The 25534-nt window shown below is 38.7% G+C and overlaps 1 long non-coding RNA gene across 1 annotated transcript in view; it reads left to right on the forward strand.

Annotated features, from left to right (window-relative positions):
• The window catches only part of LOC122827358, a 193141-nt gene that overhangs the window by 29677 nt on the left and 137930 nt on the right, over nucleotides 1-25534 (forward strand). The window lies entirely within an intron of this gene.

The raw sequence follows: 25534 nt of genomic DNA on the forward strand, positions 1-25534 counted from the left end.
GTGCGTTTACGCGGTAATACAACTGAGAATCATGTTGCAAGCTTTTTGCCCAGAGTGTTTCTGAGCTCATTTTCAAATGGTAATTTGCCTTATCCGAAGCAAACTCACTGACTGTAAGTAAGTGATTATTTGCATGACTGACAATCATTCGGCTCGCCTACGGTCTTTTTCCAAACTGCTCCAGTTTGTCCAGTCTTTTGAAAGAAATAAAAAACTCAGGGTGGGCCGGTTCTCTTTGAAACATCGTTTCATTTACCTTATCATTAGACACAAATATGGCATGGCTTAATAGCGGCAAAAAAAGAGAGAAAAACATCAGTTTTGATGATGGCTTTGCAGGCAATGAAAAGCCTTCTTTGTGATTGCTGGATAAAGAAGATGATTTTCAGCTGCTGCTTAGTCGTATTTTGGTTGAACTTCTCGGCTTTTGGGTCTGATCACCTCAGGTTTTGGGTTTTCATCAAAGCGCCAAGTTCCTGTGGTCCTGTTTAATTGGTAATTATCCAATTTGAGGCATCTCGACTGTTGGTAAAGTGCAGCAATGACACGGACCCACAGACAGCAGAACAATGTAGTGATTTAGTAGCCGCACTCCCCCTCAATCATGCTCAAATGTCAGCCACAGACTCATCAATGGCCCGAACCCTGAGCACCCCCCGGAGACGCACACTCAGCCCGCGTTGCTACACACCAGCGCCGTGTCAGAAAACAAAACGGGACCGTGTTGACTGGAGATGGGTTTTCCAGAACCACTTCACTCTGTTTCTGTCAAAATGAAGCAAAAATACAAATTTGATCCCACTTTGTTTGTATTAGTCAGTGGAGTTTATTTTTACAGCACATGGAAACTGTTCATTTACATGTGATTTTTATTCACTTTTACAATTTTACCTTCACCATAAACTTAGTTTTAGCAACCAAAATAGATTCCCAGACATGAATTTATAGTTTAAAAGGGGTTGAGTTTTTCCAGATCTTGGTAAACATGTTGTGTTTTATGCACTTTTATCTGCTACAACATGTGCAACTCTTCTGCTTTACAATGATCCACAAAATGTGTCACCGTGTGTGTAGATAGTTAACATCGTAATAGTTAAGTTAAAATGAACACCCATCTATTTACCCAAACACCTAATTAACTAACCAACCAACCAGCATTCTTCTTCTTAGCTTAACTTAACAGTTTGGTTTAATTTGTCTTAATTTAGCATGCTATATTTAACCTTAGCTTGGTTGGCCTAATCTTGGTTTAACTTAATTTACAATAGTTTCTTTGTTTACCTTAACTTAGTTTAACATTCATGTAGTTTGGTTTAGCTTAGATGATTTTAATGGATTGTAGCTTAATGTATTTTGCTTAGTTTAACTCAATAGTTTGGATTAGCTTACATTAGCATAGCATGCTAAATTTAACCTGCTTTAACAATCTGTAGCTTAGGTTAGCTTACCTCAGCCTGGTTTGGTGTACTTAAGATTAGTTTGTAATAATATCTTCACCTAGTTTAGCCCACCTTAGCTTACTTTAGCATACATTAGCTCAGTTTATCATGCCTTATATTAGTTTAACATGATAGCTCAATTTATCTTGGCTTAGTTTTGCTTAAATTAACCTAATTTAGCTTAATTTAGCATACATTAGACAACTTTATCTTAGCCTGATTTCATTAATCCTACATTAGCTTGTCTTTATCAAATGTAAAACTTGATATCAGTGATGTTTTTACATTTATGAAAGTGACTGAAATCTTCTCTAAACCCAACTATTGTACTTTTCTGTTACTTATTCAGAAAATAACAACCAGCTGAGAAGTATTTGCTTCCTGATTAAAGGAAATTAGCTTTTAATTGTGAATTTCATATCAATACTTACAACAAATTACCTTAAAAACAACTAAACATTTGCCCTTCTTGAAGAAACTAAAATAAAAGATTAATGAAACCATGTGGATTATTTCAGGAGGAAAGGCAGCAGTGGCAGTTCAATACTTGTCAATAACAATCCGGTAAAGGTTTCGCTTCGCTCTGACAAAGCTGGGAGGCAGAGGAACAAAAGTCATGGAAGTCCTTCATTTGCCATGATCATCCATCAATCAGTATTTAGGACATTGACAAGTGCTAATTTAATAAGCAGTGACCTGGGCAGGCAGGAAGCCGCTCTGACAGACAATACAAACTCATTTATCACGGTGGAGCTGCGGCGCTGCTGGGCTGCGTTTGTCTCTGCGTTAGCTGAGGAGCAACACGCTAACCGACAGTGTTGGGCTGAAACCAGGAGCCATTTTCAACCCGACCTTTCAACTTTTAATGCCTCCTGAAATTACTGAAACACTGTTTTTACTTCTTAATAACCAGTTCAAGATCAATCTGATCAGATGAGACAAAGATTGAGCTTTTTCACCACAGTAATCAGTAGCAAACACAGTGTTGGCAGCATCATGCTGTGGGGTTGTTTTGCTGTTAAACTGGTATATTTGCTCTTGGAAGTTGAGTCCAGAAGCTTGATGTTGGTCTCCAAACAAGAAGAAGTGATCTGAGTGTTTGAAACTCAACACTGCGCTTTCTGTCAAAAGCGGTGTAGGCAGCATCATGCTGTGGGGTTGTCTTATTGTCAGCAGTTCTGAGATTTTTTGTGGTTTTGGTTTTCTTTTGCCAAGTCATTCCAGAAGCTTAATTATTATGGTAGTTAATGTCCCGCACACAGGACAGCCTAAATTCACTGGAAGGCACGATAGTGGCAGTATCATGCTGTGGGGCGTTTCAACCATCTAGCTGTTGATTTGAGGTAAACTAATACATTTGGAGCGGCTCATCCTTTAATATTTCACCCACTTGGTGCCACACTCCAACAAGAGAGTGTAGCAGCCCCACAGCATGATGCTGCCACCACCATTTGCTTCCATTTAAACATGACTCTCCTGTTTTGAGGTTAAATTTAAGCTTCTAAAAACTTGAACCTTGATTGTTTGTGGACCAGTTCAGACATTTTATGCCTCTACGAACTAATTTAAAGCACAAATTAAGTATAATGGTGTTTATTTTTTAGAGTTTTCTAAATGTAAAAACCTTAAACCCGGCGCTCTCGCCTGGAGGTTTCTCTGATGTCTCCATCTTTGTTGTAAGCTAATTCAGGAAGCACGCCTCACCCCGTTTTGGCTCGGTTTCCTAAGCTTGAGCCGTGTTTGCCCACATGCGGTAACATCATGTACCTTGCTGAGCCTCTCCTCGTCTCGCTGCCAAATTGCAATCAGTGGGCAGGCGTCCATTAGGCCGCGCCGCAGCGCGCCGGCGCTGACTCACCGCAGCATTCGACTCCTGATGTGGATTTTAATGCGCGCTAATGATCTTTGTGTTTGTCTTGGTTGCTGCGCGTCGCCTTAAAGCGGCGGTGTCCTCTTCCAGTAGCGTCACCTGTGGAAGTGAGCGCGCTAATGAGGGCAGTGATGCTGCACAGGAATGAAATCACCAACCTGGCAACCCGGTCCATCCACAGCACTGCAACAGAGATCAAGATACTGAGACGCTAAAATCCCTTTAAAAAACCGTTACTGGGACTTTTCAGGTAGCTTTCAGAGTGTTTTCTGGTTTTTATCAGTCAAATATTACAGTAGTAGTTTTAGTGTTTTCATAGTTTCGTTAATTTTCTGCTGATAAATTAAAAAGAAATCAATTATTTCCATTTGCATTATTTATTGTTTTTCTCTCTTTTGACCAAAAACTGGATGATTAAAATCTTCAGTTTGGTGTTTTCATCTCGACCAGCCGTTTTTTTGAAGAACAATTTTGTTTACAAATACTTTATATATAATTTTATTTGTTGTTTTGTTTATTTATTTTGGATATTTAATAAAATGTCTTCCAGTTCCAGTGATAAATATATCAAATTTATGACTTTATTTACTTTTTATTCTTTAATTAATTGTGATTAATTGATTATTGAGAGACTTGTCAACTAAATTAGTTATTGATTAATAATTATTTTGAGCATATGCTCAAAAAGATAGTTTGCTGAAAATAAAAACATATTCAGAGCAGTAATGAAGCCAAAACTGTACAAAATAAATATAATTTTGTCTTTCTATATATTTTATGCAAAACTTAGAAATAAGATTTTTTTAAAATATATATTAACTTCTTTTAATTTTTTAAATTAAATTAAATCCTTTCCATCGTTTAATAAATTTCTAATATTGTATAGAAGAAGTAGTTTAGGATTTATTTTCATATGGTTGAAAAAATGTAATAAAATAAACAAAATAATACATTTAGTCAAGTTCAGTACATTTAGAAATGAAAATTATTCAAGTTCAAAAATACTTTAATTAGTTTAATACATTTATTATAATAATAAATTCTAATTATTTTAACTGTTGATGTAACTGAAATAAGTAAGAAATCAATTTGACATAATAAAATGTAACAGTTTCAGCTTTATTTTATGTAATATAATTGTTTTTAGAGGAGTCAACACTCTAAAACTTAAGGAAAGTGTTTCTATTTGACTGTTTTCTTTTATTTTTATAGCCGACATGTTTCCTGGCACAGATGCAAACCTACAAGGAAATATTAAACAGTTCAGATTTTCATAAAAACGCAACAGTCTCATAAATAAACCAGGCTTTGGAGACGCCGTCTCTTTTCTCTGTGACGTTTATCATAGTTTTAAAAAAAGAGAAGCGGCCATTTTTATGAGCAGCATTTTCATGATGAACAGCGAAGCTTGAGGCCACTTTATCGCCGCCCTGCAGTCCAGTGGAAATCAATGAGAGTCTGATTAGAACAGGCCAAAGAGGGACTCACTATTATTACCAATAAAGGGAATTAGATAAATGATTTTTCTTTTTTTTTGTTAAGGGACTTAAAAACCTGCAGCTTGATCAAATCTAAGATGGAGTCATCAGTGAAATTGCTGTTGATTTATAAATAAGCTAATTGGTCCTTCCCTCCGCCGCCGCCTCGGTTCTCTGTCCTTCTGCGTTTTATTGCTAAGTCAAACCAACTGCTTCCATTTTTAAATTGCATATTGAGTGGGGATCTCAGCGGACCTGCCAGCTTCTCCTCCATGTAGTTTCTGCTCTTTAATCTTTAAGGAACTCGCAGTAATGCACCTGAATCTTTGTCTTTACCAGTTGTTGATTCCTTAAAATCAATGCAAATTAAGTTGAGAAAATGAGGCATTATAATACCTAATCAGGTGGCTTTATTATTGGTGTGGAAAAACATCATCTGTGTCTAATTTAAAACAAAAAGTGTTGTCAGTTCTACATTTGATTCTAAAAAGTGGGAGAATACCTTTCAACACCTGTCAGTCAACGCAGCAGCCATTATGCAGCTTGTTATTCGTACCGTGGCGTTTTTCTCACCACAACGCGTCTCCACGCAGGTGATAATTTCATCTCCTTCACTCTGCTTCTTGATGTCGGTGTTGAATGAAGCAGCATTTAAGAACCGAGTCCTTTTGTTCTCAGAAAGTTTAATCTCTCCATAAACGCCTCAGTTGTTAAAAGAAGTGAGAAGAACCTGGTTTCTATTAGCTGCATGTTGTTTCTATTGAATACGAGTCAGGGTGGAGATAAAAGTGAACTTCTTCTTAAAAATACAAGAGCTACACTCAGTCCCTCAAAGAAGAACCTATCTGACAACACGAAGCAGGCAAAACACAAGGAGATCAACAAATTGGAGAAAGAATGGAGAAGTTTGGCCCATTGGATATTAAATTACTCCAAGAGGTCGTCATCTAAAGTGCTGCAGGCCACGGTTAAGGTCAGAGTTCACGATTCAACAATAAAACAATGGAGCTTTTCCACCAATGGTTGTTTTTTGAACCATTGTTGAGTGTTTCCACCGGAAGAATAAGGTTCCTAATCTTCAAATCTGGTATTTTGGTGCAAACCGCTGCGTCGCCAATGGGCCAGACAAACTGACGACAAAGACATGACAGCGAATAGGGGCGTCCGCCATCTTGCTACAACGTTCTGTGTTGTATGACACATGCTTGGTTTCCAAAACAGATGGAAAAGCGCGTAGTTTCTCAACAAGTCACCAACGTTCAATAGCATGCAAACCTCTGTTACTTTGAAAATGTTTTTTCAGTTTTGTATAAATACTCTGAACTTTCATGGTTGGGTTTGGAACAGAACCAGCTGTGAGATAATTAGTTTTTCCTCTTAAATTTGATCTCTAGGCACCATTTTTTGTTAATGTTGGTGAAATCTTCTTAAAGTCTTCCATCTTTACAATCCAAAGAGTCGTTTTTGACCCCAGTGCAGCTAAATAAAATGTGTTTAGAGTCACAAATATTACCTGACATCTTGTGGGGAAGAGGCAATATATCAATAATAGTACATATATCAATAGACACACAATCAATATCAATAGATAATACATTTGATAGAATAATCACTGCACAGCATTCTATGGTTACCTAGCAACAACCTCTTGAGTAAATTGCACAGCAGCAGTTTCATGTTTTGCCTCAAAACTGCTTAAAAAAAAAAACAAGTTCAGAGAAAAGTTTGGCTTAAACAGGAAAGGTCACAGCACCAGTTTGGAAGTATTTCAAAGATTTAAAACCAATCAATAATTATTGATATTGATTGATATGAAACGGTTTCACTTTATTCATAGTTTTAGAGTTTAATATAAAGAAAAACAAAATTTTTATTTCCAGTTTCCAGCCTAATGTGAAAAATATATGTAAATAAAAATGAGTAATGTGGAAATTAAACGTAATTATTCTATGAAAATCTGCATTTTTTTTTTACATCTAATTTGAAAACTCCAGTTCTAATTTTTAGTTTTTAAGCGATCCTCTTTGCTGATATCCATAAACTTTACTCTGAAAGTCTCAAATCCTTAATTTGAGCCAGTGAAAGTTCATGATTACAGCAGGAGCAGCGTGTTGAATGGACATGAGGAAACTGTGTTCCAGTTTAGCTGCAGAAAAGCGACGTGACTGGACAGATTTCAGTCGCTGCTCAGTGAGCCGAGCCAATCAGGACGTCATCCAGCCCCGATGCACAACTTGGATTTAGTTCCTGAACCGCCTGGAAAGAAAGCAAACGTTCAATTGACCTTTTCAAACACAATCAGATTTAACAAAGCTTCTATTAGTTCGCTGTTATTGAGCGTCTAAAGGGAAACGCGCTGCTGTTGGAGAGAATCTGAGCACATAAACTGGTTCCACTGTTATTTTTATACTAAAATTGAAACTACTTTATGTTTTAAGTTGTTAATCCATGTTCAATTGGTTTGAAAATAGGTTTATTATTCGAAATAAATGTAATTTTGCAGCATTTTCATTCAGCTAAATTACATTATAAGATGAGAACTTTGTTGTATAGAATCACATTTAAATGAAATATATTGTGAAAATGTGAAGTTGTTTTATTTTTATTTAGGTTTTTCTGAGTTATTTAAAGAAAATCTGCTAATGCATAGCTTTTTTTGTAGATCAAATCTAAAATATTCAAAAGAAAATGCAGCTTAGGAAGCTGCAATAACTGATTTTAAAAAGTAAAGAATAGTCCAATATTCATTTATTTTATTGATTTATTTTATTTATGTACCAACTTTATTCTATTGATTATTAGACATTGGACATTTTCCAGTTTCAACAAACTTTAAAATAACTTTCGACATTAAAAATGGGTGAAAACATGAAACATAATTATATAAAATCATCATCTCAAAGCTGCAGTTAAACGTGTTGTTTTCTACCAAAGTTTTTCCTTCCACTCAACTTACCATGAATATGCAAATGTTTAAATTCTTTGTTTTAAGCTGTAAGCTACATCAATTTAAATTGCATTAAGATCTGAAATGTATCACTCTGTGTGTATTACTGTTAATTAGCAAAGATATGCTAATTTACTGAGTTTTGCATGTAGAATTTTTGCCATTTTTTCAGATTCATATGCATAAAAGTTGCATTTTTGAACTAAACTATGAATTCCTGAATAAAGCTGGCAGTGGGAAGTGTCGGCTGCCTCTTTACCGCTTTGTGAGGTGGAATAAATTGCCTGCAGAGGCGCTACCTGCTCCCTCTGGCTCGGTGTGTGTCTGCAGCAGCTGAGACCCCCTCCTGGTGTTGGTGAGTGTAAGTTACCTGGAAAGCCGTGTAGCGGCGGCAGCAGAGGGGCGCAGGCTGCAGGCTGCAGGCGGAGGAGGAGGGGGAGCTGCAGACCCACTCACATGGGATTACAGGTCGCTAACACCTGATGACACACGCTGTTCCCACTTCTCACACTCCTGGTTTCCTGAAGATTTAACTTCACACACACACACACACGCACACACACACACTTCCTCCTGCAGGCGAAGATGCACACAGACTATAACTGAAACGATGATTTAAATAAAAGCAACTAATTTAAAGTAATTAACTAACTGGAGTAAAGACAAGAAAAAAGGGAATTTGATGGAAAAAAGACGTAAAGAGCAATATTTGTAAATAATATCAACATTGGAGGCTTTCCAGTTTGAAGAGATGTAAAAATATATATTTTCTGACATCAGAAATGAATAAAAAGACAAAATCAGTTACTATGAGGTAATCGTCTCAAAGCTGCAGTTATCCTTGTGTCTAAAAATGTTTCACTTAAGGAAATAAATGTTTATTATTACAGTAACTCTGAAGAATTAGAATTAATCTAATGTTGTACTAAAAGGTTTAAGTGGTTAAATGAAAAATCCGCTGAATGTTCCTTACTTAAAATATGTTTCATATAAGTCAATATGGATAATTATTGATTAGGTTTTTGTTTTAAATACCTGAAATACTGCCAAACTGATGGCATGAACTTTCTCGTTTATTCTGCTGTTAAAAAAAAAAAAAAAATACTTTCAAGCAGTAGATTCAAAACCTGAAACTGCTGCTGTGCAAGTTACTCATGTGGTTTATATATATATATATATATATAGATATATATATATATATATATATATATATATATAGATATAGATACAGATCTATATCTATATATATATATATCTATATATCTATATATAGATACAGATCTATATATATAGATATATAGATCTGTATCTATATATAGATCTATATATCTATATATATATATAGATCTGTCTTTATGTATTCAGTTGCAGGATAAATAATTTTTCTCCTCTCTTTTTAAAGTTATTTAACATCCACTCGTATTCAGAGTGGTTATTACCTGCTAACCTGGACCCCTGCAGATACGACGTTTGAAAGACCACCGTGTCTCCAAGGCCTAATTAGAACTGAAAGTCGTTTAGAATGGCCAGCCCTCACCTCAAGCCCAAACCGGTTCAAACGAACCCATAACGCTTAATGGTGTGAGATGCTGTGCTGGGTATAACTTTGCATTGACCTTAGGTAAATGAACATTATTGCAGGGTAACACCAGATTATGTGCGCTGAGTAAACTATTAAAATCGTGGGATTAGAGGATTTACGTTATCTGCTGCGGTGTGCTTGTCGTGTTTCCCTAACTCAGCATGTGGCCTGTAAACATCTCCATCCATCAGACGGAGAGGCTTTTTGTCGGGAAGACGGTTTGTTTTCATGTTTAAGGAAGACATGAAACACTGTCCTTAACTTAATCACCACCTTGTTTCACTACATTTGCATATATTTACATATTAATTGGACCACCGATTAAAATTGGTTTTGTAATTTTAATTAAGTGTCCACAAAGGTATATGATTAGCACTGTTTAAAATACAGACTGACATAACTAGAAGCAAAAAAAAGAGGATCTTGGCTGCAGATTTTTTTTCCTACCAAAGAGAAGAGGATTACTTTCAGGAAAAGCCTGATAGCCTTTAAAAAATAATAAAATCTTCTACATTATGCCTCAGAAAAGGACTGATGCAAAGTATTTAGGATTATATTTTAATTTTCTTTCCAGAATGCTTACAGTTAAAACTGTTTAATTATTTTATCTTCATCTAAGTAAAAATCAAATTTTTACTCCCATTTTTGTTCAATTAGGATTACAAACGTTTTCAATTGATAAATAAACAAATATTGAGATTTTCTGGCAGTTTCTACATCTTTAAATACTCAGGAACTGAAAATTACACAAGTGTCATAAAGATTAAAACGGATATGAACTGAAGGGCCACTCTGCGAGGAAGAAGTCATCAGTCCAAAAACGACACAATAAGTCAGATTATAGTTTAGAAATTTATCTTGGTTCAGTTTAATTAGCAGTTTGGTTTATTTCACCTCAAATCAGCTTATTTTTGTCTCTTTTTTAACTTTTTAAGCAAATTTTGTTCACCTTTGTTTAACAAAAAATTGTTTCAGCTGTAAGCGTAGTTAGATTTATGTAGCCAAACTTAATTTAGTTTTGTCAACCTTTAGCACCTGTTAGCTTACTGTAATTTGTTTTACTAGTTTAGCTTATTTTGGGTTGTTTTGTTTGTGTATCTTTCAGTTTTTTTAAGTTTTATTGAATTATTATAGTTTATCTTTGTCTCATTATTTTATCTGCCTGGTCTGAAGTTAGCTTAGCCTACTTTAGCTTATCAATGGATTTTACTGCTGTTTACTACCAGCCTTAGTTTATGTTGAATTATTATACTTTAACTGTGTCTGATCAGTTTTAGCTTAGCTCGTTTTAGCTTGTACCATCTGGGAGAAACTGCTTGGCTTGACTGCGTTAAGCTAGTTTAGCCTACCTTAGCTCATCATTGGATTTTGCCACATTTAAAGTGTTTCCTTGCACCAGCTTCACAATAACAGCTTATGATGTGTGCTGAATAGAACACGTATAATGGTATCAAAGGTGTGGAATTCAGTTTTTACCCATTATTCCTCTGTCTTGATTTATTTATTTTCTTTTTTTACATCCCACATGTAGAAAAGCATCCTAAAAACTAAAAACTAAGCAAAACTGCAACGATTCTTAGAAACTTCTTAAACTTTTCTCTTTTTCTTTTGCCTATTAAGCTCCAACATGAAGCGGCTAATAACCTGTTAATCCTTTTGGAGAATTAATTTAGGAGCACACCACAGAGGATAGTTCGGCTCCTATTAAAAAAACTCCAAGTTCACCTTGCCTGCATGTGTTTCCTGCATTCATGTGGCTTGATTTGACTGTGACTGCTCCTGCAGATGCCTGTGTGTGTGTGTGTGTGTGTGTGTGTGTGTGTGTGTCATTATGTAAAAAGTCCCACGTATGTGTGTGTTTTAAGTGTTTTCTTTTCTTTTTTTGGGGTTGTTGGAGGGGGATGGGGGGCGTGCTCGCACATAAAACACTGAGGTTGGAAACATTCTGATGTCAACAGCGAAGCAAGAAATAGAAAACACATTGAAATCTTTGGCACCCGTCAGGATAGCGCTCAGGAGCCAGCCCAAATCACCCCAGCATCGCGTGTGACAGGGTGCATTGTGGGATATCTCTTGATCCTCTGCATGAAAAAAAGCAATTCAGAGAGGTAAGATCCCGTCTTTGGACACCCATTCGGTGCAGGTTGTACCTATTAGGGCAGCTTAGTAACTCAAGAATCTGCAATTTAGGAGAAGAAGAAGAAAAAGAGGGGGGAAAGTTACTCAAAATACTTTTTGTGACATTTGGCAACTTGATTTTACCTCTGGATTTAAAGCAAAAAGCAGAACATTTGTACCGACTGAACGCCGAAAACAAAACCCAGGAAACTGTATCCTATCACTTAAATGGTTAAGTATTTTATGAGTAAAATGCTTCCAAATGCCTCCCAAAAACTCCGTCCAGACCACACCAAAGACGAAATGAGGTAATATTACGTTTCTGAAAAGTCCCCAGTATGATACCCCAACGCTGCAGCAGTAATTGCATCAGAAAAACGGTGCTGCCGTCTCTCTGTTACATGTCAGGCTGCTTGACTTGGCAAAATGCGTCTCTCATTAAGAGAGTGGGAGAGAAAAGCTCTCAAATGTTTCCCAGCTGAAGCTTTGTGTACATGCAGGGGAGGGGAAAACATGGCGGCCGGGCCGGATCAGCAGAGATCATCTGGGTTCCTAGAGGTTCTGGAAATGGTAGAGTGGAAAAACAAGATGGAGGATTTCCACAATTAATGTCCACAATGATTACTTTATTCATAGGAGAAAATATTTTTAAAATAAGAGTTAGAAAGACTCAGTTCGGATGTAACAACTGAGCGATTTTCGCATCTAAAACTTTTCCTTCCACTAAACTTTCCAGTATTAACTTGGCTGAAGCATCATCTGAACTACCAGCTTCTACTGAAATGATCTTTTGTTTTTCGCTTTGCCTGAGACAATCCACTGTCGCCATAGTGGTTTTTGTTGCCACACTTTTCCCTTCCACTAAACTTTCTGGGATTAATGTGGCGACAGCATCCTGTGAACTGCTATCTTCTATGATAATGAACTTTTGTGGTTTTTGTTTTTCTGAAAAGCAATCCACTGTCACCATATTTATTCCAGTGGCTGTAGTTACCATAGTTTTTCCTTCCACTTAACTTTCTGGTATTAGTTTGGCTACATCATCGTATGATCTGCTGGTTTCTGTTGCTATGATCTTTTGTTGTGATAACGTTTTGTGATTAATTTTGGTCTTATGTGAAATAATCCACTGTCATCTCCTCTGTGGCTTTTGTTGCCACATTTTTCCTTCTACTAAACTTTCCTGTTTTAGTTTATGCATTTACAAATGCTACAGTTTTTCTTCCACCCAACTTTCTGTTGACATGCTGAATTTTGGAAAACGTTTTGGTTTAACCCATTATCTTCAAAATAAAATTTTTAATGTATTACTTCATTGTTTTGGTATGTGAACTAAATTACTCAAAATAAAATTTAAATGCAAATATTCCAAATCCGATTAAAATTTTTTAAAATAATGAAACTTTTTAACTGTTAGATGGTCTTTAAATCATTGAGTAAAAGTTTCTAAACTACACATTGTAGGTTTAAAAATAAAAAAATGCAGGAAAACAAACTAATAAAACCAGAATCCCATCCTCCAGATTTAGCCGTCCCTCATCTTCATCCGTTCATGTCCAAGCAGGAAATTCACGATGAGCTAGTCGTACAGGATGCTACCCGTTGCCGTGGAAGTGATGCACAAATCAGACGTCGCCGCGCGCCGTCGGCCACATCGGTGATGAACGCCGTCCTATGAATCCACGCCGTTATCGTAAATAAAACGCAGTGCAAACAGCAGCTTTTGCACATTAATGGAAGTTGTCAACATGAAAGAAGTGTTATGGAGCTGCTGCCGCGTCTCCCTCCTTCCTCGTTCTCTTTCTCTTTCCTGATGCCTCGCCAAATACTTATCCGCTCTCTGGTGAGCGTTTAGCGTTAACTCGTGGCGGCTCCTGGGAATCGCACGGGGCGTAATGAAATTACCTCGGCACAAACAAATAGGGTCAAACTCTCAAGGAGACGAGCATTTAGGGCCGCTTCCTGCTAATTGCAGTGGATCTCTAAAGTGCACACTCCTTTCTTTCCTGAGACGTTTCTGAAGTTTTTCCACCATTTTGTTTTTACAAAGAAACAAGCTGGTTGTGCAAGTTTAGACACCATGCATGCAACTTTAATAAAAAATGTTTTTACATGTTTAATCTGTGAAAACATTTCACAGATTAAATGAAATCTGTTTAAGCTGTTATTGACATCTGGAAAATGCACTGCAAAAACAACCAATCAGAGCCAGGAGGAGGGCCTTAGCGCTGTCAATCAGTCTCATATACTCCCTGCTAAATGTGAGAAATGACTTAGTGGGTGAAGCTAAAACTATACCACCGTATTTTGGCTAAATATGTTTATACTATAGATTATTTTACAGTTTTTACTTAATTACTGTTCCTACTTTAATGTTTTTGAGTCTATGCTCTTCTTAACGATTAATTGGTTAATCAAATGTAAAAAAAATTGGCACATTCTGGAGATGTTTCATTAAGCCATCTAACTCTTTTTTTTAGACATTATTAGAAATACATTAACAGAAATAAATAATTCAGATTTTTAAAATAAGAAAAAAAACATTTTATTTCCTAAAATATAAAAGCATTATTTTGTAAAATCTGAACTGTGTGAAGCTAAACTTACACAACTGGAAGAATTTTTATTAAACATACTTACAGAGGAGTTTTTTCCATCTTAAATGCAAATTGTATCTATTTTTTTAACAGTTCTGGATTAATTACTGCTCTGACTATGCTGTACTTTTTGAGTTTGTACTCCTCAATCACTAAATTAGTTTATTTGAATCGATTAATCGCTGTTAATACGATTAATCGTATCATGTCGGGTTTGTTTTATTAATAAAAACCTGTTATTTTAGAGTTTTTGTCTCCATATCTAGAGTTAGGAGTGAGTAAATCAACCCAAACAAGCAGAATCACAGTAAACAACCTTTAATATTCGGCTGATAATTAGAGCGATTTCACGCCGGTTTGACATGGAAGTTGGGCTGCATGGTTTTCTACCTGTAGAGAGCGAACAGACGAGCCAATAATCCCCCAGGCTGCGGCGCCGGCCTTCATCATAATGACATTCCTTTACCATAACAATGCTATCAGATGCATTTTCTGCGATTCGTCTCACCTGTGTTATCGCTGCCAGCAGAGCAAGAGATGCCATTACCTGCACAGCACTTTGTAATTACGGAGCGTGCTCCTGTGGTAATTACTCCAGTTTACTGAATTATGAAGGCTGGGATGGAGGAGAGAAATATTCCTCTGAAGAGCTGAGGCTGTTCCTTGGCAGCGGTATTATCACATACACTCATCTGCCAGAGATTGTTGACAGAAAATATGCCCTATCAGCAGAAATAACCACTTTTCCCCGCTGCAGCCTCCCCCTCCTCTCCGCTCCGACCGTCTGACGAAAGACAAAAGCTCCCCAGTGAGAAATATCAATAAATCAGGCGAACCAACAAGAGCGGAGACCACCTATCTCGCCTGGTGTTTTCCTGTTTCCTCCGGCGGATACCAACGCAAGCTAATCTCCCTTTCAAGCAAACGGAGGCCGGATTACGGCCGCGAACGCGCTCATAAATTTGGGATTTAGTCGGAGGTAAATTGGGATTGACGGAGGACGGCCCTCGTGTTCAGTAATCCCCTCTACACTGAAGATGCTGCTGGAACGTCCAACAAGCCGGATCGAGGCGCTTATCTCCAGATTTTCGGCGCTGATTCACATCCCACTGCGTGTTCTTCAAATGAGATGCAAGGAATGCTGGTTGTTTTCGTCTTTTTATGGGGAAGAATCCAAAATTTTACTTACATTTACATCATTGTGGTTTAGAAAGGAGGCTCTGAAGATTGTTCAGGAAAGAGCAGTTATCGAAAACTGCTTTTGCGTAAATCTTACCAAGTATTTTGTCTAGTTTCTATTGCAAATATCTTATTACATTTTAACTCTGATTATAGCTACTATAGACTAAACAATATATAACTGCTAATAACTAGTAAAACCTTGCAGACAGACTCTAAAAGCTAGCTAAACTATGATAAGAACCCGTTTTGGTTTCCTGCCTTGCCTTTGGACAGTGGAGTGGACAGATTTGAACCTCCCTGTCCTCCTCCTGTTATCCCCTCCTGAGCCCGGCTCTGAGGCCGACTCCATCCTCCAGATTGCAGGTTTTTCTCCAGGCTTTCGCCCTCCTGGATCACAATGAGCTCCGCTTCCTGTTGGAAACGTCTCCGCGACTCAAACTGGCCACCGTCCAAGCAGCCGACTGTCCGGTTTCCCTCTGCTTGCTAACAGGTATCGCCGCCGCCGCCTATTGGGCAGATTAGGGCTGTTTGATTCCCTCCGCTGCCGTGGGGAATTTCCAGAAATAACAAAATAAAACCCCTCACCAAACGACACGGAGAAGAAAAGAACATGGACTAACTGGCAGTGAAGGCAATTTGTCGCTGGAGCTTGCTCCCCCTTCACTTCAGCACCATCCAGATTTCCCATAAGGAATATGCTCCGGTGTAATTCATCACCGGGCCCATACGGCAAACCGCTCGTTGTGGCGGTGAAATATGAGTCAGTGAGGAGACGCATTTTCACACGGTAGCTCTGCTGAATGGGGTATTATTTTGGCAAGCTCCCACTAGATACTCCAACACCTTTTCCTTTTTTTTTTTTTATTTCCTTTCCTTCGCAACACGCTGTTCATCAAACGTCTCCAGACACAGGAGGCGCACAATAAACATCAACCGTCGAATTACAAGCTTTGATTTCCGGCGCATTACAGTGTCCCATAAAGAATAAAAATAAAAAAACAAACGCTGGGAGGAAAGCACAGCACTCCATCTTGTTATAATAACATGCCTGTTTATGAAGATGGAGGGTGACAAGAGCGTACCTGCCTGTGAGCGTGGGCCTGAGTGATAGGATTCATGCTCAGAAACGGGTTTAAACTCTCCTAATTAGCTGCGTCATCTGGAAAACTGCAAATATTTAAATTATTTCAGCTGAGGAGGCCTCGCTAACTTTAATTAAAGGTTCTCTGATTATAGTTTTTTCTTACAGTTTTGAATATAAATGATAATATTCCCTTTTGGAGATCAGTTCTTCAGGTATAAAATAGAGTTTAAATAGATCTACTTACAATTCACCTCAGAGATATTTAACGAATCCCACAGGGAAATTGAATGTTGTACCTAATTTCAAAGTGTTGTTGTACATAATAACGACCATAAACAGAAACAATGTGCTGTAGAGTTCAGTATTAGTTTGGTTAGTTTTTGCTTTTTAAACTCAATTTTGTCTTTTTGTTTTTTTAGCTCAGTGTAACTTTGTTCAGCTAACTTTAGATCTTTAGTTTAATCTTCCCTATTTATTCTTTTACTGCAGCTTATTTTGACTTAGTTCAGTAGAGTTATGTCCACTATTGTCCACTGTTTAGCCTGTTTGGGTTGTTTTAGTTTATTTTAGTCTAGCTCGGTTAAGTTTAGCTGACCTAAGCTTTTGTTTTAACTTACCTCAGTTTAGTTAGCCTTTTACTATATTTTGTGTCGATTAGCTTAGCTTCAGATTGCTTTTAATTTGGCTAACCTTAGCTTTGTTTGTCCTAGTTACGTTAGAATAACTTAGTTTAGGCTACATTAGCTTAGCGTAGAATTGGTTTAGTTCACCTAAAGCTACTTCATCTTCGACTGGTTTGGTTTGGTTTTGGCCATTTTAGTTTAAAATGCCTCACTTTACTTCAGTTTAGTTTACCCACTGACATGTTTTCTTTTGATATGTGCTGTCTTTCAATGATTCAATAAATAATTTAAACTTTAACCAATTAAATGAATGAAACATGTTTAATTTGTTTTCTTTATTTGGATATAAACTGAAAGCCTGGTTTGTTTTTCCATTGTTGTAACCTCAGGAGACCGTAGTTGGAATCTCAGCGCCAGAATAATGCAACATTGCTATTTTGCAGCAGTAAAACCAAAAATATATTGCACCCATACTACTACTACTTGGGAGCAGGTGTCCGTTTCTCCACGCCTGCCCTCTTGGCTTCATCAGAGGGAATTAAAATCAAACACCTCCCTGCGATGAGAAGGCTCTCCTCTTCCTCCGCTGAGCCATTTTTCTCTTAACGCTGCGAAGTTTAGGGGGTGGCGGTGGGTGGGGGGGCATTTAATGCACAGTAAACAACTAAAGCACTTCAAGCCTTTAAATCCCGACAGGAGAAGTGAAAGTCGGATAGAGTGAGCTGCAGAGCCAAGGGAGACTCTCTTCTCCCAGTGGGAGATGACAAATGCCATATGTCCTGAGCACAGCGCTTGTGTTAATCCTCTGCAGGTCCCGGCAGGCCCACATCCGACTCCGCGACCTCTGCACCCCTCCTTCACTCTCTGCTTCCACCACCAATCAGTAGGAAACAAACTCGGCCTTCAGATAAAACCAGAAATTAAATTGATCTTTGGTTAAATGAAAGAGAAATCGACCAGGTTGAATTTTAGCCCCTGGAGCTAACAGTTTTCTGGAAACACCGTTATTTATTCAATGTTTTTGCAATCATCGGGTCTTATTTATATTGTCTTTATAAGAAACACATTTCTATTTACGTAGTGTAAATCTGTCTTCCTTTAAGGACCCTTTGAACTACAAACCAAAGAGCTTCACTTCTTTGGATTTTAGAGATACTTTGGTGTTTAATTGGTTCTTCTTAAGAGTGAATCAGACGATTTCTAATGTCCCTTGGCGTGTTTTTGTTTAACTTACGATTGGAAATCGATGGTTAATTTGGTAAATTTTGCCTCCAGATAAAGAAAATGACTTGACATTATAACGTACATCAATGTGCTGCCATAGCGTTGCTTGTAGATGGTTTCAGTTGTTGCTGTGGGATTTGGGGGGGAAAGTCCTCAGATTTAAGTGGAGAGGGAGTTGAAGAAATGAGACTTGACTTGAACCTGCCCTTCAAACACTTGAGTCTTTACTCACATGAGAACAAAACCTTCGTTCCTGAAGGGAAACTGCTTGTTCCTTCAGAAACTAGTGAATGATTCTGGTGGTTTAGCCTCTGCAGATGTGGTGGTACTAAAACAATGGCTTCCTGGAAGGTGGGAGATCAGTCTTCACCATGTAAACGTTGGAACGGGATCAGTGGTGTTGTTGCGTTTACACGACCTGACCAGGTCGTTGAGCTTGAAATCCAAACGTCATTTCTTTGTTTCTCCGTGTGCGGTTTACTGTCATCACCTTCCAGGGAGCTGCAGCAGTTTGCTTCTCCATCACCTGAAGAGCTTTTAAATGGGCCCACCGCTTAGTTAGGATAAACTCCAGATCCGCAGGGTTGGACCTGACGGACAGATTGATGACTCCGGCGTGTTTGGGGTACGTCTGACCGTCCTGTTGCAGTCATTATGACCCCGTTCTGCTCCCTCTCTGAAACCTGGAGGCCGTTGAGCCGTAATGATGCGGTTAAGGAATGAGTTTTCCTCAGTCGCCAGCTGAATCAGCGCCTTGCCTCCATCAGCGGACCGACTCTGCTTGCCGCAGCTCGTGATCACGTTGGATAAACTAAATTAGTGACTTCATTTCACTGCTTTTCCATCTGCGATTTTACAGTTTGTTACTGGGCTAAATTAACAAACCTAATGGATATTTACTCCAGATCAGGTGAGACAGCTGAAAAAAGAGGGTCGTATTTTACTTTCCCAGGCGTGTCGCCGTCTCCTTTGTGAAACCTGAATGGTAGAAATACAAAATGAGGTGAAAAATTTGTAATTAATCCGCTCTGGGTGACATCGGCGAGGCATTACCCAGCTCCGTTTGTCTGGCCAACATTAAGGGGCTAATTTTGAAAATCTAGCGTGCAGTCAATTTCCCAGGATGCCTGGAGGTGTGAGGGAGGGGGGTGAAAGGTAGGGGATGACAGGCGCAGGAGGGGCTAATTTCCCCCACCTTATTTACCCCTATGCATCATCCGGCTGCTCTCTCGCCTGATGCCAGTGACGGTGGGATTGAAATTAGAGTGACTGCGGATGGCGTTGGGGGAATTTATGGTATTTGTGTGCAAGAATGCAGGGAAAACCAGGGGAAATACATCTTTTTAATAACAGTCAGTGAGGTTAATGCAGCTTACCTTGGAGTGCCGACAGGAAGGGTTATTTGACAGACGATGCAAAGCGGAGTTTACCTTCGCAGGAGCTCAGAAGAGGAGGGGAAAAAGGAAAGAGAGTGCTAATGCTATTGTACGCCTATAACCATCTGTCACAGCTAGCCTGGAGATGAGACCGAGATTAGGAGGAATAAACGTCGGGGCCTATAGAGCATCGGTGAAGCCTTCAGGGCAACAAGAGCAAAAACATGCCAAAAAAAAAAAAGGTGGATAAACGATCCGACAACTAAAACTCACAGGGGACGTTCTGATTCTGAGGCGATTACAGATCGTCACCCGACACGGGCGAAAAATGACGGGTAATATCCCGCAACACTTGGAGGGGTCGCAGTGATGATGATGATGATGATAGCATCAGCGATGATGACGGCCTTCGCTTGGCTTCTTCCAACAGAAATGGAAAGGAAATGCTGTCTTCTTCTTCTTCCTCCCCCTCTAAATGCTGAGGGCTTAAGGAAAGGCTCCTGAGGCGTCCACGGATCTGCCCTCCTCAAATTTACCGTGAAGGTTCTTACAGTCCCCGTTCAGGCAGGATATTCTCCTTTATTGCTTTTGGAAGACAAACCTCACTAAAGTATAGTGGTGTTGCTTCTGGAAGAATAGTGAAAAGGCCACACCAAAAACAGCTTTGAGTTTAGGTGTTAGCAAACACACATTTAAGACTTTTTAAGACCATTATGAATGCAATTTAAGATCTATATCACAACAGGAATGTACAAAAGAAAATCATAAGTGAATAAATTGTAGGGGTTGGCAGTAGAAGTGAGAATATGACGATAAATCTAGCTTGCTTTACCCTAGCAAAGGTCTACTAGCGGCTAGTTACTGATAGCCGCTAAACTCACATTTTATCCAACGTTTTCAAGGCTTCTGCAGGTTTTTAAAGATGTTTTAAGACCATTATGAATGGATTCTAAAGCACAAAAATGTGCAAAATAAAATCGCAAATAAATAATGAATGAATATACTTTAGTAATCCCAGATGAAAAGTCAAATAAGTATTTCTTCTAATTCATTAGTTTTTTTGGACAATCAGAACTGTGTAGGGTTTTAAAGTGTATAAAAGTAGAAGTGACTAACAAAATAAATATTTGTTTTTTGTTTTTTTTTTACACCAAACCAGATTGGTATGAATTCTGATTTAAAGAACGGGGGAGTGCTGGTTGACCTTTCATGACCTTTGGAAACATTTATTTGGAAATATTAAAAATTTTTGCAGCACAAAAATGGATGAAAACTTCACTCAGGTTGATTTCATTGGTGAAAAATCTAAATCCTGATTTATTTTTTTCTCAAAACCAAAAATTGGACGAATTGATTTAATGCCAGCTGTAATTTTTCTGATGGTTTTCCTCTCTGTCTGAAGACATTCGGCCGCCAACCTCACTCTGACCCTCCAACTGATGACGCATCCAGTCCTTTGGCTTCCATTGAGTCAGATTTGTGTCCACCGCCTGCAGGCTGGAGGAGTAAAATACTTTAGCTAGCAACAAAGCGCATCAACAGCCAGCCAGGTGTTTGACATACATCACTTCCTGCGCGCTATTCTTAATTTTTAGGTCGATTTTTGGAGATTTCTGGCCTCTCTAAGACTGAAAACGTGAATCTTTGCGAACCTTTTAGTATCAACTCTTGTGCTTACCACAGCACTGCCCTTCCTGTTGCCCTTGTCATACTGGTCCCAGTGCTGCAGGGCTGGATGCTGGTTGGACAGCTCGGGTCAAGGTCTCCCCTCCCCATCATCTGACCAACGGCGCTGTCACGGCAACCACCGGACCGCTGGCCGAGTCTGCGGGCTCCTCGTTTGAATTAAACACACACACAGACACGCGGTGGGGTCTCCACCCTGCTGCAGATTGACAGTAAGGTTTATTGCTGCTAATACGCCCAGCTGTAAAGGCAAAGCAGCGGCAGCATCCTAATGGGAAATGGACTCATTTCCTGACATGATGAGGGTGCGGCACACGCCCATATTTGGTCAACGGGGGCGGATAATCTGATCTGCTTCCTCCCTGTTGAACCAAGTGATGTAGTTCTCCAGTTTAAGCATTTTATGTGGGTTTTCTTCTAGTTTTGTTGATTTTATTCTTCAAACAGGCTGTAAACATTTTATTTAACCAGGAATTTAAGTTGTCAAATTGACTTGACCGTTTTACTTTTTTTCTTTATTAATTTTTGGTTTCAGTGTTTTACAAATTAAAAGTTAAGAATCACGACTTGTTCCAGTTTTAGCTGGAAATCCTCAGTCTGATTGGATGGAGCGCATATGTAAACATCAGTTTAAGTTTTGCAACTTAATTAAAATCTGGACTTTGACTAGGCCGTTGTGCAGCAATGCACTTTAATGGGCTGTCATTGTCTGAATAATGAGATTCACTGAGATGATGCTCAGATCAGAGTGTTTTTAAATATTTAGTTAATAACAGATATTGTTCTGAGTTTTCCATCACCTTTTAATAAAAAACAAAACAGTAAAAGACAGAAAATAGTTTATGGTGTCGCTGTGTTGTATGTATTTGCTGAAAACAGGTTTTAAGTGAAAACGATAAATTTTGCTGGACGATAAATTGTTCCAGAAGTTATTGCGATCAACAATAATATTGCTGTTTTAAGACAATTTTCCAGCTAATATAACAGTAATAAAGCAATAACACATTCTGAAAGATCAATAAACTTTTTATTTTAATGAACAATAAAATATTTTTTTTATTATTGAATTACTGTATAAAAAAGGCTTGGATGAAAAATGTGCAGATTTTTTATCCAATTAATCATTAGAAAATCCATTAATTGCTTACTGAAATAATAAAAATGTATTATCAGCCAACTCCTGAGTAATCTCTCTCTGCAGCTCCTCCAGAGCCTCTTGTATTCAATCAGAAGTGAGACAGCACATGGTTTCTGTTTTGGATTTTATTTGGAGGCATCAAAGTAAAAGTAAACGCTGCACTCTGAGTTGATTTCTCACATCAAATCCCAATAGAAGCGATTTAAAATCTCCTTTTGTGTTGACAGAAAGTTGTGTAAATTTCATTCAGAGGTCTCAGATTTCCTTTCTTTCATCTCTGTGTATTCAGTCGCGTGAGATTCGCTGCTTCTGAGCGAATCTCCTGCTATTTTGGACTTTTTCTTCATTAAAGCCATTAGCTTTTCATGAGGCAGCCGCGCGGCGTCCTCGTGCTAATTAGGTGTCTATATTTCTATATCTCGTTATTGGATTTATTTTATATTGTGCTTAATAGTAAATAGTGTTTGAATTTTAAAACCCACCTCTTGGGGAGCGACATAAAGGGGAATTTTTAATCAGGGTTTCTGTAAATGAAAGGACTCAGTTTTTTTTTTACGAATGTGTCCTAATGAGTTTGCAGGTTTCTTAAGCAGATACACACTCTGATTATATTTTGATATATTTTTGTGCACGCTGCGTCTCCTCCTCACTCCGGTCGCAGCAGGAGACGGGTGAAGGGGGTTTACCATCATCATCATCGTCATGATTGTGTGGGGGAAGGAAAACTAAGTTTTATTTTTTCTTTATTTTTTAAAATAATTTCTTCCTGAGGCCCCGGTGATGAGGCGTGTTAATGTCTACCTGCTGACGGGCGAGGGACTCCTGCGTCTCCTGCGTTTCAGCCTGGCTTGACAATTAAGACCTGGGCGACTGTAGCCAGGGGTTAATACCGCTCATTAAAAGAACTAGGTCATTAGCGAAGAATCAAGGCTCTTAGGGCGGCGGGGGATGCGGGGGGATTGATGGAGAGGAGGAGGCGGCGGCAGCGGCGGCGTACTAAACTCTGCATCTCGGTGAACATGCAGCCCCTTACATTAATTAACCTCCCTTTTCCTTGTTGGGGAGGTGGGAGAAAAAAATCCGCTGTTATCGTATATGCACACGGCTGTACACCAATTAACTGCAGAGAAGAAGAAAGCTAGTCTGCTCCTGTGTGAGCAGACTTACATTATTTTGGGGGGTGTCTAATGTCTGTGTGATGAGTAAAAAAGGAATTAAAATCATGGCAGAAATCAGCCGTTGCTTCACCACGAGGGAGACGAAGCAAATAAAAGCCACGGAAATTAAAATAAATAAGCTTTGCTAATGCCTCACCTTAAGGAATGTGTTTGTCATGAATCAGTTTGACCTTCAGGAATGGATTACTGGAGTTAGATCAGTTTCAGAGTTACAGAAACGTCAGGTGTAGACGCAGGAAGTGACGTAATAATGCAGGAATCTCCTCATTATTTATGTAAAAGTGGTTCAGATTGATAAATTTATGGAAAATTACAGACAGGATTTTAGTAAAATGTTAGTAAAAGTGAAATAAATTACCTCGTACGTGCATTTTCTTATTGTTTGGGGAACTGAAGTGTCCAGAGCAGTGGTGTCCCCAAAAGGGGGGACAAAGGGGCCCATGACACAATCGACATAAATGTAAAACACAGTAAAGAAATACATGAAAATAATGTGCATATGTATATCTATTTATATATTTATATAAAATATTTGTGTTGCTACAGTAACAAATTTTGCTGAATATTTTCTCACAATAATTACTGCAATAAACAAAAATATTGTTTCGAGACCATTTTCCAGTAATATATTGTTAGTCTAAACTTTAATAAACTTTAATGTGGTAAAAATAACACTTAACAAAGGAACTGGAAAGAATTTTAAATATAAAAAAATGCAACCAAAACCAGAAATTAAATGGATTATGATATCTCTGTAAACAAAATATTACTTCTGCAAAAAGAAAAGTGGTTCCAACCTTCTCCACAGAATACCAGCTAGCGCTCAACACCGATGGCCTCTTGCTCTGCCTCTACTGGCTTCCCCTGATCTGAAGAGGCTAACTTCATCTCTTTGCTCCCGTTGGGTGGGAAATGTCAAACATTATCAGGGTTCTGGATGAAACCGGCGAGTTCGTGTCCGGTGATGAGGGAAAGCCAGGAGACCTGCTGCGTGGCGCCTTTTGAAGACAAGACACAAAGGTCTGAACAGCCTCTGAAATATTCTCCTCAGGGTCTTTGCTTTGAAGTTTAATTTGGGAGAAGAAGGTGGGGTGATTTTTCAAAAGGTGGACAGCTCAATTTTGTACAACTCTAATATCAGGCAGCTTTGATAGGTAGCTCTTCTTCATTTTCTACAATAAAGTGTGAAAGAGGAATTCAAGGGGGGTTAAATTAGCCTTAATATCAGGCCTGTGTGGCAGTGTTTTTATCTGCTAATTTCTCAAGCATCGTAATGAGACGTGCCGAGCGATGGAGCGATTTGAATTTAAATGATATAATACTTGAGATAGCCCTAATTCACCCATACATATTTAATCTGACGTATTATCTCGCTCCTGCAACGACCAGATCTGATATGACGGGTCGGCCGCAGGAAGGAGCGAGGCGCGCCGCCGTACGCCGGGAAGAAAAGGTGGTGGAGAATCGGCTCAGTGCAATCAGAGCCACTTTAGGGCGCCGAGTGGGCCCGTCGTCTGGCGGAGGAGGGGAAAAAACCTGCAGTGATCCAGTGGAGGGAACACGTGACGAGAGCTGGAACAGCTCGCAGCAAAGAAGTGACTACCTCCATCAGATGTGTCACACACGTTCACATCTGGGTCCTCCTCGACGTGTCAGACTGCCCTTTGTGTCCTTGCTTACACGCGTGTGAGATGCTCATTTCCACCACGTTGGCTCACACGCTACTCCTAACATGTAGCATTCATAACTGGGAATAAGTTTGTACTCCCTTACAGATTTATTAGTAAAAATGATGTATTCATTTCATAATTAAAGGAAAAACGACTCTAGCCAACCTGATCTTTGTCTGCAGTGGACCGACAGCAGGTTTGGTCATAATTTGTAACTTAGCACTTTGGCTAACTTTGAAAATGTTTAGCTTTCCCTTAGTTATTTTTTTCTGGATAAATTCTTAAGTGCTGATTTACCTGTTACAGTCAGATGAAGTTCAGCATCTGAGTTGAAATTTTGGT

The sequence above is a fragment of the Gambusia affinis genome, linkage group LG24 (genome assembly GCF_019740435.1).
Source record: "Gambusia affinis linkage group LG24, SWU_Gaff_1.0, whole genome shotgun sequence".
NCBI classification, from domain to species: domain Eukaryota; kingdom Metazoa; phylum Chordata; class Actinopteri; order Cyprinodontiformes; family Poeciliidae; genus Gambusia; species Gambusia affinis.